Below are 14,526 nucleotides of genomic sequence, written 5' to 3'. Positions count from 1 at the left end.
TGCATGTGTAGGGAATCTTGTTTGTTTCACTGTCAGTAGTAATGATAAGGTCTAGTTTAGCAAATCATAGCCGCATTTGATATCAGAGCGCACACGAGAGAGAGAGAGAGATACCATGGTTGAGAGCCTATTCTGGTGAATCATTGATCCGACTTTTTACAGGAATTATAGGTGCATGTGAGAGATGTGTCGAGACTTGTTCTCCAAAATGGGTGCGACAACATGAAATGCATGATTCTTGGTTTCATTGTAATCACCAGGGCTTACATTGGACAGAGAAACAGGACATAAAGAAGTCAAAGGAAACAATTTGTTCATAAGGGGAGGTGTGACTGCAAGGGGAGAGTAGAATTTGACTTAGGCTAGGGTGTGAAGCACCAAACGTTGAAGGGCATATAAATATGCAAAATACCGGTCATTGTCATTATTGCTACGGATACACTTGCATATTTTGCCTTTAGTCAGTTCCCATATTTGGAGATCGAATAATTGGTAGGGTTTTTTGGATTGATTTACCATACGAACTTGACCATGTATATCCTTGGTATAGGACTTTACTTATTGAAGATAATTAAAATCTAGACCTTTAAATTTTTTTAATCATTTTGAGAAATGAGATCACATATAGTAATTTCAAAATGTATCTGATAAGTACTTAAAACACATAAACCTGATTTATATATATGAGTGAAAGTAATAGGCTGACTTAAGGTAGGGTCAATTATCTTTCTATTCGTTGTGTTCTAATGGATCGAGATATCAGACATACATCTCTTTCCTTTTCTCAATTATAGTAGAATTATCATATCTTAGTGCACGTGAATAAATCAAAATAAACAAGCTCGACCACTGCTATTTATTCCAAATTAAATTAAATACAGATAATTCCCATTATTGTTGCGGAGACACTAGCATTTTTTTGCCTCTAATCAAGTCACACTTGTAAATAGAATTAAAGGTAATTTTCCTTGGGATTGATTTACTCTACAAACTTGACCACGTACACCCTTCATTTAGTATTTCACTATTCAAAAAAAGAGAAATATAGGCAATTATATTTTATAATCATTTTGATGAATGAGATAATGAGCGTCAATTTCACATGTTGAACATGATTATTAGATATTTCCGAAAAGTACTTAAAGCACATTAACCTAGCACTTTCTCTATGCGGATAAAAGTAATGATCGGCCTATAGTAGTGTTACATCTCTTGCTTTTTCGTGCTTTTTAAATGAAATTTACTCACTTTTCTAAGGAAAAAAATTTATAGAACAAGAATGGTTATATCAGTCTTTCATCTCTTTCTTTCTTCTATGATAGTAGAATGATCATATCTTATTGCACAGACATAAATCAAAATAAATTACTTTGACCATGCATTGTACATGCCAAACCAAATTAAAATGCTGGCCATTCTTAATATTTTTGTGGATAGACTAGCATATTTTGCTTTGAATCAGTTCTCATACTTAGAGACAGAATTAATGGCAGGCTTTTGTTGGGATTGATTTAATCTACAAACTTGACCATGTATACCTTGGTTACCTATTCAACAAAACTAAAATGGAGGCTGTTAAATATTTTATTATATGGATAAATGAGATCTGGACAGCATTTTCACATTGTCGAACGATGTTATCATATGTATAGGATAAGTACTTAAAGCACCTAACAATTTACTATATATGAAGGAGAGTTTTAGACTGCCTTAGGGTACGATTATACCTCTTGCTTTTTGTTATGTTCTAATGAACTTTAGTCACCTATCCAAGTAAAAAAAAGAATAATCCTAGTTTAACTACCTCTATTGTTTTTTTTTTTTTTTTTAAAACTATTGTGGTTACCCATTGGGGTATTACTCCATTGCAAATACATTATTTCCATTAATCTACCTGATACTTTTCCATGCTTAACTGGGTAAAAATACCTGAAAGCGCATCCCCTATGTGTTTTAATGAGCTAAGTTGAATCAAAAGCAATTCAAATTTGGGCAGCTACACTCCTTTTCCAGGGACAATGCATCAACCCCCTCGTACACTGGAAAAATGGCATTAACATAATAATAAAAAAATGAAATAATTCTGGAAAATTTTGTAGGAAAAATTTAGAGAATATGAAAATGAGAACCATTGAAAATTTGTTGGAAAAGATGAAAAAGAAATCAATTGTTGGCAACCACTACCTAACCTTAAGGATAATTCCATTTCTCAGAATATGAAACTTGGTATGATAGGCTTTATCGACTATCCTCTCAAGATATGATGTGCATTCTTCTTTGCCCTCCATAGAATAAAAGAAGGAACATGAACAACACAATTGCATGGATAACCCAACTAGGAAAGAAATGGAATCAAAGGAAAAAAGTTTTCTTTTTATCTAGCATGTCTGAAAAGATTGTGGTTTGACGTTTTATTTTATAGGCAAATGAAAGAGAGAGAAACCATTATAAACTAATTGGTAATTATTAAGTTGGTGATAGTTAGAAAGCCTTCAAATAAGTTGCAAAGCCGTTACAAACAATTATATTGTTGTTGCACAACAGTTCCAAATTGGTGACTTTCATGGCGGTCATAACTTCTAACAAATACCGTTACTTTCAAATGACTCAAAATTGTTGACATATCAAATGGTGTTGTTGCTTCGAGTTTAAAGGCGTAAAGCTCACTTGTGCTCAATTGATGTGTTAGAAGGGGAAAGAGAGCATGAAGCCAAAATAAAAAGTTTAGATGGCCGAATTACTTTCAGCGAAATACATTAAGGTATCGCCATCTCGGGAGGCGCATGGCTGAATTCTCTCAAATTTGATCAAATAATACAGTATTACATCCATATTCTATAGATGTGGGGCAACTAATCCTCGTACACCTTTCTTTAAGGATGCTTTACTTTACCTTCAGACCCTCAGCAAACTTTACTCTTAATAAGCACTGTAAACCGACAATTGATGCAGTTTTGACTCTTGCAGACTTTCTGGATATAGGTTATTGTTCAGTGGTTGCTTTCTAGATAACTAAGTACGTCGATTGCTTAATAAGCTCCAACTTCTCCCCTACTGCTCTTGATACGTTTTGATTGATTGTCCAAAAGCCACAGAATACATGGTGCTTGAATATACCTCCAGAAGAAGTGGCTCGCTTCTGTAACTTCCATGGAACTTGACTCTTCTACTTGTAAACACAGGTTGACTTTGCCATGGAGATTTAACCCAAACTGGTCAGTAAGCAGGGTTAAGACAAAAGAAGTTTTTTCAACCCGGTCGGAGAAAGAGTGAAGGTATCCTTTCATCCTCACATTTTCCTTCAGGTAAATAAATAAAGTAAATCAGACCCGTCGTTCATATCCGTCTTAGAGAGAGAGAGAGAGAGAGAGAGAGAGAGAGAGAGAGAGAGATGCTTGCTAATGATGAAGGCCTATGCCAATAGATCACTGATCCAATTTTTGGCAGGCATTCGGGGTGCATGTAAAAAATGTGTCTAGAATCGTTCTGCAAAATGGTCGGGACGACAGGAAATGCTTGATTCTTAAAAGGAGGGAGGAGAGTTAATCAGTGTGGCTACAAGGAAATAGTAGAATTTGACTTGGGATAAGGTGTGAAGCATTGAAAGTTTAAAGTTTAAAGATAATGTCTATGTCCTGAGCTGTGTCGAGACAGGTTTAAGATAATGTCTAAAAGCTTGATCAGCAGCTGCTTGTGAAACAGGAGTTGCTACTAGTTTTGGCTTGGCTAGGAAGCACGTGGGTCATAAAAGATTGCAAAATTAGAGACTTTATAAAATCACGGATTTGATTCTCACACTAATAGAGGTATCTCTAACTTGATTCTGGATTGCTTATCTAAATGATTAAATGGCTTGAACCTAATTAAATTTCCATGCAATGTTTTTATGTTTATTATGGTCTAACATGTGACCTTACCAACCAAAAAGAAGTAAGTGAAGTAAAGGAATGGAAAAAACACATCAAATTTCCATTTCAAGGGCTCGGGCTGTGGGCTCTTGGGTTCCCAAGATAGTGGGCAACAGAAATGAGGCAAACCCCATCGTCAAGCCCTTTTTAGTCAAAAAGACCTTCAAAGCCCATCTTTAAATACAGCTAACCCTAGGCCCCATTTCTCATTGCAGCCCCATTTTTTTTTTTTCAAGCCCATTCCACTATAATTGAACAAAAGCCAAGTCCCACGCTGAGTCTATTATGGCCGTCGTCGTTAACCCTCACCGCCGTCAGCCGCTAAACGTTTCACGAATACAAACCGAGCAGCACCAATAACTTGATAGTTCCCGTAAAATTTATTATGGGATCGCTTTTTGAATTACCTCGTCTGTTAATTAAACTCCGGGACCTCAGTCAATTACTATTAATTATAGTTATCAAAACGGTACTGTGATAGACTAATCTCCTCATGGCCTTAGTGATATGAAATTGTAAAATGAATCGCGAATCTTCTTAATCTCAGCAACTTTATTGATTCACTAAAGAATCTAACACCTCGTCACATGTATATGGATTCGATGATTCAATTTTTTATACATTTACCTAATTTTATATTTACTATTTATATTGTATTTTCATAGTTACATATTAATTAGAAGTAAATTTTATACTTTAACGCTATAATGGTAAATGAAAAATGACATACAAAACATTATAATTTATATTTGTACTTAATCTTTATTTTTGGGAAAACAACGGGAAATTAAGTCATCTTGTTCATGACTATCCCCATATCTACTTGAATTTAAGATTAGTTTACCAGATCTTTAATTTTACTCAAATCTTAAATATCATTTGATATTATCTATAAAATTTATAATTGTTGTCAACATAAAATACAAGTCTTAAGTGTTTTGTCAAATCATATGGTTTAATTTGATTTTCTATTCACTATTCATAAATTTAAGATTCCGATTCATAATTCTTTTTTCTCGATTTAACAATTATGCTCTTAATCAAAGTCCGAAAGGACTTTCCCGATAGAGCATGGGCAAGTGCACATTTGAGGCCTCCGATTGTCAAGGCAAACTCTTAGTGTGTCCCTACCATCTCAAAAACTTAGGCACACGTGCACGAGACTCGTCGTGCTATATGCTTTGCGAGCAAGAGCATACATTGGAATGATAGGCAATATGAGATATGTGATACGGAAAAAGATGTATACAATACATTTGCTTATGAAAAGTTCGTCACACCGCACAAAAAAAAAAAAGGAAAAAAAAAAAAAAGAAAAGAAAAAGAAGATTGGTCGTCATACAATGCTTTGTTCTCTTCTTCCATGCTTCCTACGCGTATGCCTATTGCGGCGTGTAAACGACCTCACAGAATGTAGTAGGAGCTCCAAACTAGGCACAGGGTGAGTCCACTCCGGTTCGGCTCAGTTCCAAACCTCCCACCGTGATTTCCGCTGGACAAGCAACTTCCCGTCGGGCAATTCTCCCTTCCATAGAAGTCAGAATGAGCAGCTGGCTGTCTTCATCCCCAGAACTTCATCCCACCAATAAGAATTAATTACTGCAATAAAAGTGCAAGAAGTAATAACCATGTGGCTAAGAATTATCCCACTGTAAGAGTTCGTTAGTGGATCAATTAATAAACACGTGAGGATGAACTATTGCGGCCAAGCCAGATCTTGACATACTGCTCTTTCACCCTCTTACCATCACATTGCTTCGCCCAAGGTCGAAGCACTTCTCTGGTAAATCGCTGACCCGACTGTCCGCCTGCGAGTTTGGACCGTGCACGATCGCTGGAGGCAAATCAACAGTGGTTTGCGTGGAAACGAAACACGATCCATGATTCTTCCTTTCATTCGGCATCATAAAGGTTTTGCATCGAAGGCACAACTTCTCCGCATAGATAGAGACTATCAAGATAGAATACCAACTGATGAAAGGCTGCTTAAATACCCAAATATATGGTCATGTTCTTTATTGCTGTGGATAGATTTGCACAACCTACTTTATATAGCACATATGTTCCCATGCCCAGAGGTATTATCAGCGGCAGGTTTTTTATTCCAGGATTGCTTTCCTCTATAAGCGAGACCGTATGCATCCCTTAGGTTGTTACTCAACTACACGAGGGAATTGAAACATGGACGCTCAGATTGTTAATGTTTTTGATCAATGGAATGGTGGACGGCAATTTCACGACATCTAACTTGGCTATTACATGCATACGATAAAAGCTCAAAGATATACAACTGCAAATATTAGATCATTTTGTATCAAACTTGCTGTGTGTTTCCGTAAGTTTTGAAATATTGAAAACTAAATTTTGCAATGATTTTTTAATGTTCTCAATTTGTAACGGCTCCTTTTTGCCATTAATAAAAAACAGTTTTGTAATGTTTTATAATGGTCATATAACGGCTATTTAACGGCCATGTAACGACTTTATTACAGCTTTGTAATGTTTTATTCATTTTTTTGTAAACCCTTCATTATTTTACAATGGATTTATAACGGTTTCTTAACGACTTTCTCTTTCTTGTATGAATATAAATTAAACTTCAAACCACAATCTTTTAAGATACATGGAATTCTCATATCATTCATTTTCTTTTAGCTAAGCATTACTCCTATTCATTCTAATATTCAGTGCGGTGTGTTGTATCTTGGGAGGACATTAAAGCCTTACGCACTGAGTTTCGTACTTCAACCGCGGAATTATTCTTAAAGATAGTGATTACACATCTCGGACGATTAATCTTATTTTATCATCTTTTCCAATGGATTTCCAACATTTCTTATTTTTCATATTATATAATATTTCTCCAACAAAACTTGTGATTCCTTCCTTTTGTATGAACAAGCAAAGGAAAAGATGCAAGAAATAAATGTGTCATTGTAGGAAATTTGCCCAATAATGAAAATTCTCACGCTGTAAAAGTATTATAGCACGGATATGCTAATGAGTTAGTATGTTTTACGTATTGTTGATACTACAATTTTTTTTTTAAATAAGAGCTTTATTTGCAAAGGAATATCAAGTACAAAAATGGTTGTATTTTTTATGAGGCATAATACCATAATTGTTTCTCTCGTTTTCTATTTTGTATTTGAACACTTCTTTAGCCCAATTACCGTTTGTTTAGTATATGATGCCTTTGAACTGGAGCTTCTTCAACGAAATCCTCTTGTGAACTGCATCGACGTTTTGCCCAAAATGCACATTTATATAAGTTTGTGAAACCATATTATGGATCATATGTCAAACAAAATAAGCATAACTTGTCCCCACATAAATATCAAGCCATTGTCAGTCCAAGAGAGGGAGAGACTTCTGGGATTGAGCTGGATATTTTAAATTCGATTGAATTAAATTATAATTGTACTTTTTTTTTGGTAAAGAAAGGATTATATTAAGAGAAAATGTCTGAAAATCTTGCATCTACATTAGTTGGAGACATACCTCCAATACAACCTGTAAGCAAACTATTCGGAAAAATACTAAAAAAATTATAAACTTATTGCATTTGTATTAGTTTGGTCATAAATCTTTTGATTTAGTCAATTTAGTTTGAAACCTTTTAACTATTAACCGATTTTGGCCAAAAATAGCTAACTAGATGCCCACAGTATTGTGTGAGATGGCCGGTGTTGGCATAATTTTCTAAATTTTATAATAATTTTTTCCTTTCCTTTTTTTCTAGAGTCTGGCAACCTCACCAGCCTATTGCACCTGAGAGCATCAGCGCATCCTTCAGCCTCCCAAACAGTTCTTCCATTTTCACTTCTCGGAACTCCTTCATGCACCTTCTGCAAACTTCAAGAACAGGATTTAATAAGTGACGACAGCCAGCAGACGACATATTTGGTCGATTCTCCGCATCTTTTCGCAAGCACGACACTCCAATGCGGATACAATTCGACGCTTGAAATTCGTCACACGTATATGAATCCAATGATTTGATTTTTCATACATTTACCTAAATGTTTATTTACTATTTACATTGTATTTTCGTAGTTACAAATTAATTAGAGGTAAATTTTATACTTTAACGCTATAATGGTAAATGAAAAATGACATACAAGACATTGGGATTATATTTCAACATTATCTTTATTTTAAGAAAACAATGGGAAATTATATCATCTTATTCATAACAATCACCACATTTACATAAATCAAAAATTAGTTTACTAGATCATTATTCTTCCTCAAATATTAAACATCATTTGATTTTATCTATGAAATTTATAATTGTCGTCAACACAAAATACTAGTCTTCAAGTATTTTGCCAAATCTTACAACTCAATTCAATTTTATGTTCACCATTCATAAACTTCAGATTTCTATTCACAATTATTTTCTCAATTTAACAATTCTAGATGGATTTTTCCATAGAGCATGCCAACATTCGAGGCCTCTGATTGTTAAGGCAAACTCTTAGCATGTCCTGCCATCTCGACAGCTTAGGCAACCATATAAGACTCATCACAAGTATATGCTTTCGAGGGAGATCATATATAAATATTCTATCACATTAGATACTTGTCCCCATGTTCTCTTCCTTTATATTCCTCTTTTCATTTTTTGCGATAACCAAAGTCCAAATGGACTTCCCCAGTGGAGTATGGGCTTGCCCACATTTATGGCCTCTAGTTGTTAAGGCAAATTATAATTCACAAAAGAAATTTTTGATTCATAAAAGTTTCAAACTTCACCAATAATTTTGTAAATTATATTTCATTCTTTCTAGGCTGGTCCATAGCCTAAAAAGCACTAGTTCCGATGCATTATACTCCAATAACCCAACATCATTATTAATTTTTTTTATTTTCAAAATCTTTTGAAATATGTGGGGGATTGTTGGATATTTCCATAATATTTTGAAATATTTACAATAATAGCTTCGATAAAAGTTATGATCGCATTGAAAACCATCATTATTTTTAATGGTCACATAACGGTTTATTAATGATCATATAACGGCTTTTCAATTGCTTTGTAACGTTTAATTTATTTCCCAAATAAATCCTTTAGTATTTTACAACGGCTCTATCTTGTTTGTATATAAAAATAAAATCTCATAAGACAATCTTGACATATACATTGAATGAAAGAGAGAAAATTCCCTTTCTTTAAAAAATCTTTCATTTGCTTTCTTTTTCCTTGTTGGGTTATGCATAACGTTGTTTATGTTCCTTCTAATATTCAGTGTGGAATATAGAAGAAGGTCTATTATATCTCAGGAGGATAGCCATTAGAAGCCCATCACATCAAGTTTTGCACTTCGATAGGCAAATTATCCTTGAGGATAGTGCCTGCACTTGCATGCCTCAGATAAATTTATTTATTCTCATTAGCTTTTTCAACAAGTTACACTTAACTTAGATGCATCACTAATCGTTTTAACCGCAAGTGAATTTATTAATTCACTAATGAATCTAGGACTCCATAAGTACATCAATTTGGCGATTCAATTCTTTATGCATTTACCTATTGAACAATATATTTTTACTATGCATAAAGTATATTGATAGTTTACAATCAATTATAATCCTAATTTGAATAAAACAACGGCAAATTATATTTTCTTATGCATAGGATCATCAAATGTACTTAAAATGAAGATTTTGTTTTCCTGGATCATAAATTCTTACTCAAATATTTATATCTTATATAATTAAATGAAATTTATAACTATCTTCGACATAAAATACTAGTTTTAGGCATTTTACTGAATCTTAGGATTCCATTTGATTTTAAGCTGACGATTCACAATTAATAAATTTAATATTTCGATTTAAGATACGTTTTTCGATTTATTAGTTCTGCTATTAAACCAAAGACCAAATGGACTTTTGTGACAGAGGGTGGGCACGATGCGAGGCGTAAGAGCATACAGAAGTTAAAATGCAATTCGCTAGGAGATTTGTGATAAGGAAGAAGATGCGTACATTTCATGTCAGTACAGTATAAACTCTCGGAGACTAAAATCAAGGAAAGCTAATCACACCACATACATAAAAGATCCATTGCTATTGCATCTTTACATTACATACATGGAAAGTGAAATCCATCCACCATTAACTTGTGCTCATCTTCTCTTCCTCAATTATTTTCCTTTCCTTTTTGTAGGACCAGAAAACCTCTATATTCATTGTAGCGTTCTTCTAACTACTGGCAGATCTACCTGAGTAATTTCAAAAAATGCCAGCCGGATGGTGTTCCGTGTCTACACTTTCAGGTTGATGCTTTTGGCGGCATTATGACATTGTCTTTTTATCTATAAGGTTGATCATGGGGTTTAAAGGTAATGGACGTTTGCTTAGCTTGTTTTGAGCAACGGACAGTTTTAACACCCGCAGGTGGCCAGCAAAGGTGGTGAGCGGTTTTTTAGGCATGACGCACCCCGGGACCCTATCTTGGTCATTTTTAAAGAAAATAATGACTCCGCTGCCTCTTCTGGCAATCCATGTTTTCCCTTTGTTGTAACTCTCTGTTTCCGGGGCCTCATTGTAGCTTCGTCTTGTTGCATGTGTAGGGAATCTTGTTTGTTTCACTGTCAATAGTAATGATAAGGTCTAGTTTAGTAAATCATAGCCGCATTTGATATCAGAGCGCACACGAGAGAGAGAGAGAGAGAGAGAGAGAGAGAGAGAGAGAGAGAGAGAGAGAGAGAGAGAGAGAGAGAGACCATGGTTGAGAGCCTATTCTGGTGAATCATTGATCCGACTTTTTATAGGAATTATAGGTGCATGTGAGAGATGTGTTGAAACTTGTTCTCCAATATGATTGCGACAACATGAAATGCATGATTCTTGGCTTCATTGTAATCAACAGTGCTTACATTGGACAAAGAAACAGGACATAAAGAGGTCAGAGGAAACAATTTGTTCGTAAAGGGAGGGAGGAGAATTAATGAGTGTGATTGCCAGGGGAGAGGAGAATTTGACTAAGGCTAGGGTGTGAAGCACCAAATGTTGAAGGGCATATAAATATGCAAAATACCGGTCATTGTCATTATTGCTATGGATACACTTGCATATTTTGCCCTTAATCAGTTCCCATATTTGGAGATTGAATAATTGGTAGGTTTTGTTGGGATTGATTTACCATACGAACTTGACCATGTATATCCTTTGTATAGGACTTTACCTGTTCAAGAAAATTAAAATCTAGGCCTTTAAATTTTTTAAATCATTTTGAGAAATGAGATCACATATGGTAATTTCAAAATGTATTTGATAAGTACTTAAAACACATAAACCTAATTAATTAATATATATGAGTGAAAGTAACAGACCGACTTATGGTATGGTCACATCTCTTTCTATTCATTGTGTTTTAATGGATCGAGATATATCAGATATACATCTCTTTCCTTTTCTCAGTCATAGTAGAATTATCATATCTTAGTGCACGTGAATAAATCAAAATAAACGAGCTCAACCACACTGCTATTCATTCCAAATTAAATTAAATACAGATAATTCCCATTATTGTTGCGGAGACACTAGCATTTTTTTTTGCTTCTAATCAATTCACACTTGTAAATAGAATTAAAGGTAATTTTCCTTGGGATTGATTTACTCTACAAACTTGACCACGTACACCCTTGATTTCGAATTTAACTATTCAAAAAAAGAGAAATATAGGCTATTGAATTTTATAATCATTTTGATAAATGAGATAATGGGCGTCAATTTCACATGTTGAACATGATTATTAGATATTTCCAAAAAGTACTTAAAGCACATTAACCTAGCACTTTACTATATGCGGATAAAATTAATGATCGGCCTATAGTAGGGTTACATCTCTTGCTTTTTCGTGCTTTTTAAATGAAATTTACTTACATTTCTAAGGAAAAAAAAACTTATAGAACGAGAATCGTTATATCAGTCTTTCATCTCTTTCTTTCTTCTATGATAGTAGAATGATCATATCTTATTGCACATACATAAATCAAAATAAATTACTTTGACCATGCTATTGTACATGCCAAACCAAATTAAAATGCTGGTCATTCTTAATATGTTGTGGATAGACTTGCATAATTTGCTTTGAATGAGTTCTCACACTTAGAGACATAATTAATGGCAGGCTTTTGTTGGGATTGATTTACTCTACAAACTTGACCATTGGTCCCGAGTAGAACCTTAAAAGGCTCCCCCAAGCCCATGCGGGGTTAACCACCAAGTATGGAGTTATCCTAGGGGACTCCCTAAAACCCCAAGGAACAAGCCAGGGATATGGCAATGAAGGGATCTTCCCTAAGGTGGGGAAAGGTCAGCCGAGCTAGAATCCCTGGCCCAAGTTGTTGGTCCCGAGTAGGTTCTTAAACGGCTCTCCCCAAGCCCATGCGGGGTTAACCACTGGGTATGGAGCTATCCTAGGGGACTCCCTAAAACCCCAAGGAACAAGCTAGGGATCTGGCAATGAAGGGATCTTCCCTAAGGTGGGGAAGGTCAGGGGGAAGGTCAGCTAAGCTGGAATCCCTGGCCCAAGATTAGTCCCGAGCAGGACCTTAAAAGGCTCCCCCCAAGCCCATGCGGGGTTAACTACTGGGTATGGGGTTATCTTAGGAGACTTCCTAAAACCCCAAGGAACAAGTTAGAGATCTGGCAATGAAGGGATCTTCCTTAAGGTAGGGAAGGTCAGCCGAGCTGGAATCCCTGGCCCAAGTGGGACCCGAGCAAGTCCTTAAAATGCTCCCCCAAGCCCGTGCGGGGTAAACCACCGGGTACGGAGTTATCCTAGGGGTCTCCCTAAAACCCAAGGAACAAGCCAGGCCGCTGGCAATGAAGGGACCTTCCCCAAGGTGGGGAAGGTCAGCCGAGCTGGGACTTGGCCCAAGGTATGGTCCCAAGTAAGACCTTAAAAGGCTCTCCTAAGCCCATGCAGGGTTAACCATTGGGTATGGAGTTATCCTAGGGAACTCCCTAAAACCCCAAGGAACAAGCCAGGGATTTGGCAATGAAGGGATCTTCCCTAAGGTGGGGAAGGTTAGCCGAGCTCGAATCCCTAGCCCAAGTAGACCTGAGTAGGTCTTTAAATTGCTCCTCCAAGCTCGTACGGGGTTAACCACCGGGTATGGAGTTCTATCCTAGGGGACTCCCAAAACCCCAAGGAACAAGGCGGGCCGCCGCCAATGAAAGGACCCTCCTTGGGGTAGGGGGGGTTAGCCGAGGCGGGACTCATCCCAAGCTACTGTCCCGAGCAAGACCTTAAAAGGCTCCCCCAAGCCCATGCGGGGTTAACCATGTATACCTTGGTTAACTATTCAACAAAACTAAAATGGAGGCTGTTAAATTTTTTATTATTTTGATAAATGAGATTGGACAATATTTTTACATTGTCAAACATTGTTATCATATGTATAGGATAAGTACTTAAAGCACCTAACAATTTACTATATATGAAGGAGAGTTTTAGACTGCCTTAGGGTACGATTACACCTCTTGCTTTTTGTTATGTTCTGATGAACTTTAGTCACCTATCCAAGTAAAAAAAAAATTATATATATTGAGCCTAGTTTAACGACCTCTATTGTTTTTTTTTTTTTTTTTCACTTTTGTGGTTACCCATTGGGGTATCACTCCAATGCAAATACATTATTTCCATTTGTCTACCTGATACTTTTCCATGCTTAGCTGCATAGAAATACCTGAAAGCACATCCCCTATGTGTTTTAATGAGCTAAGTCGAATCAAAAGCAATTGAAATTTGGGCAGCCACACTCCTTTTCCAGGGACAATGCATCAACCCCCTCGTACACTAGAAAAATGGCATTATCATAACAAAAAAAATGAAAGAATTCTGGAAACTTTTGTTGGAAAAATTTAGAGAATATGAAATTGAGAACCATTGAAAATTTGTGGGAAAAGATGAAAAAGAAATCAATTGTTGGCAATCACTACCTAACCTTAAGGATAATGTCATTTCTCGGAATATGAAACTTGGTGTGATAGGCTTTATTGACTATCCTCTCAAGATATGATATGCATTCTTCTTTGCCCTCCATAGAATAAAAGAAGGAACATGAAAAACAAAATTGCATGGATAACCCAACTAGGAAAGAAATGGAAAAAAGAGAAAAAAGTTCTCCTTTTATCTAGCATGTCTGAAAAGATTGTGGTTTGACGTTTTATTTTATAGGCAAATCAAAGAGAGGGAAACCGTTATAAATTAATTGGTAATTATTAAGTTGGTGATAGTTAGAAAGCGTTCAAATAAGTTGCAAAGCCACTACAAACCATTACACTGTTGTTACACAACAGTTCCAAATTGGTGACTTTTATGGCGGTCATAACTTCTAACAAAACCGTTACCTTCAAATGATTCAAAATTGTTGACATATCAAATGGCGTTGTTGCTTCAATTTTAAAGGCTTAAAGCTCACTTGTGCTCAATTGATGTGTTAGAAGGGGAAAGAGAGCGTGAAGCCAAAAGAAAAAGTTTAGATGGCCGAATTACTTTCAGCGAAATACATTAAGGATCACCATCTTGGGACGCGCATGGCTGAATTCTCTCAAATTTGATCAAATAATACAGTATTACATCCATATTCTATAGGTG

This window comes from Eucalyptus grandis, chromosome 5 (assembly GCF_016545825.1).
Source record: "Eucalyptus grandis isolate ANBG69807.140 chromosome 5, ASM1654582v1, whole genome shotgun sequence".
NCBI classification, from domain to species: domain Eukaryota; kingdom Viridiplantae; phylum Streptophyta; class Magnoliopsida; order Myrtales; family Myrtaceae; genus Eucalyptus; species Eucalyptus grandis.
The sequence above is the reverse complement of the archived record's forward strand: the minus strand, read 5'-3'. Positions refer to the sequence as shown.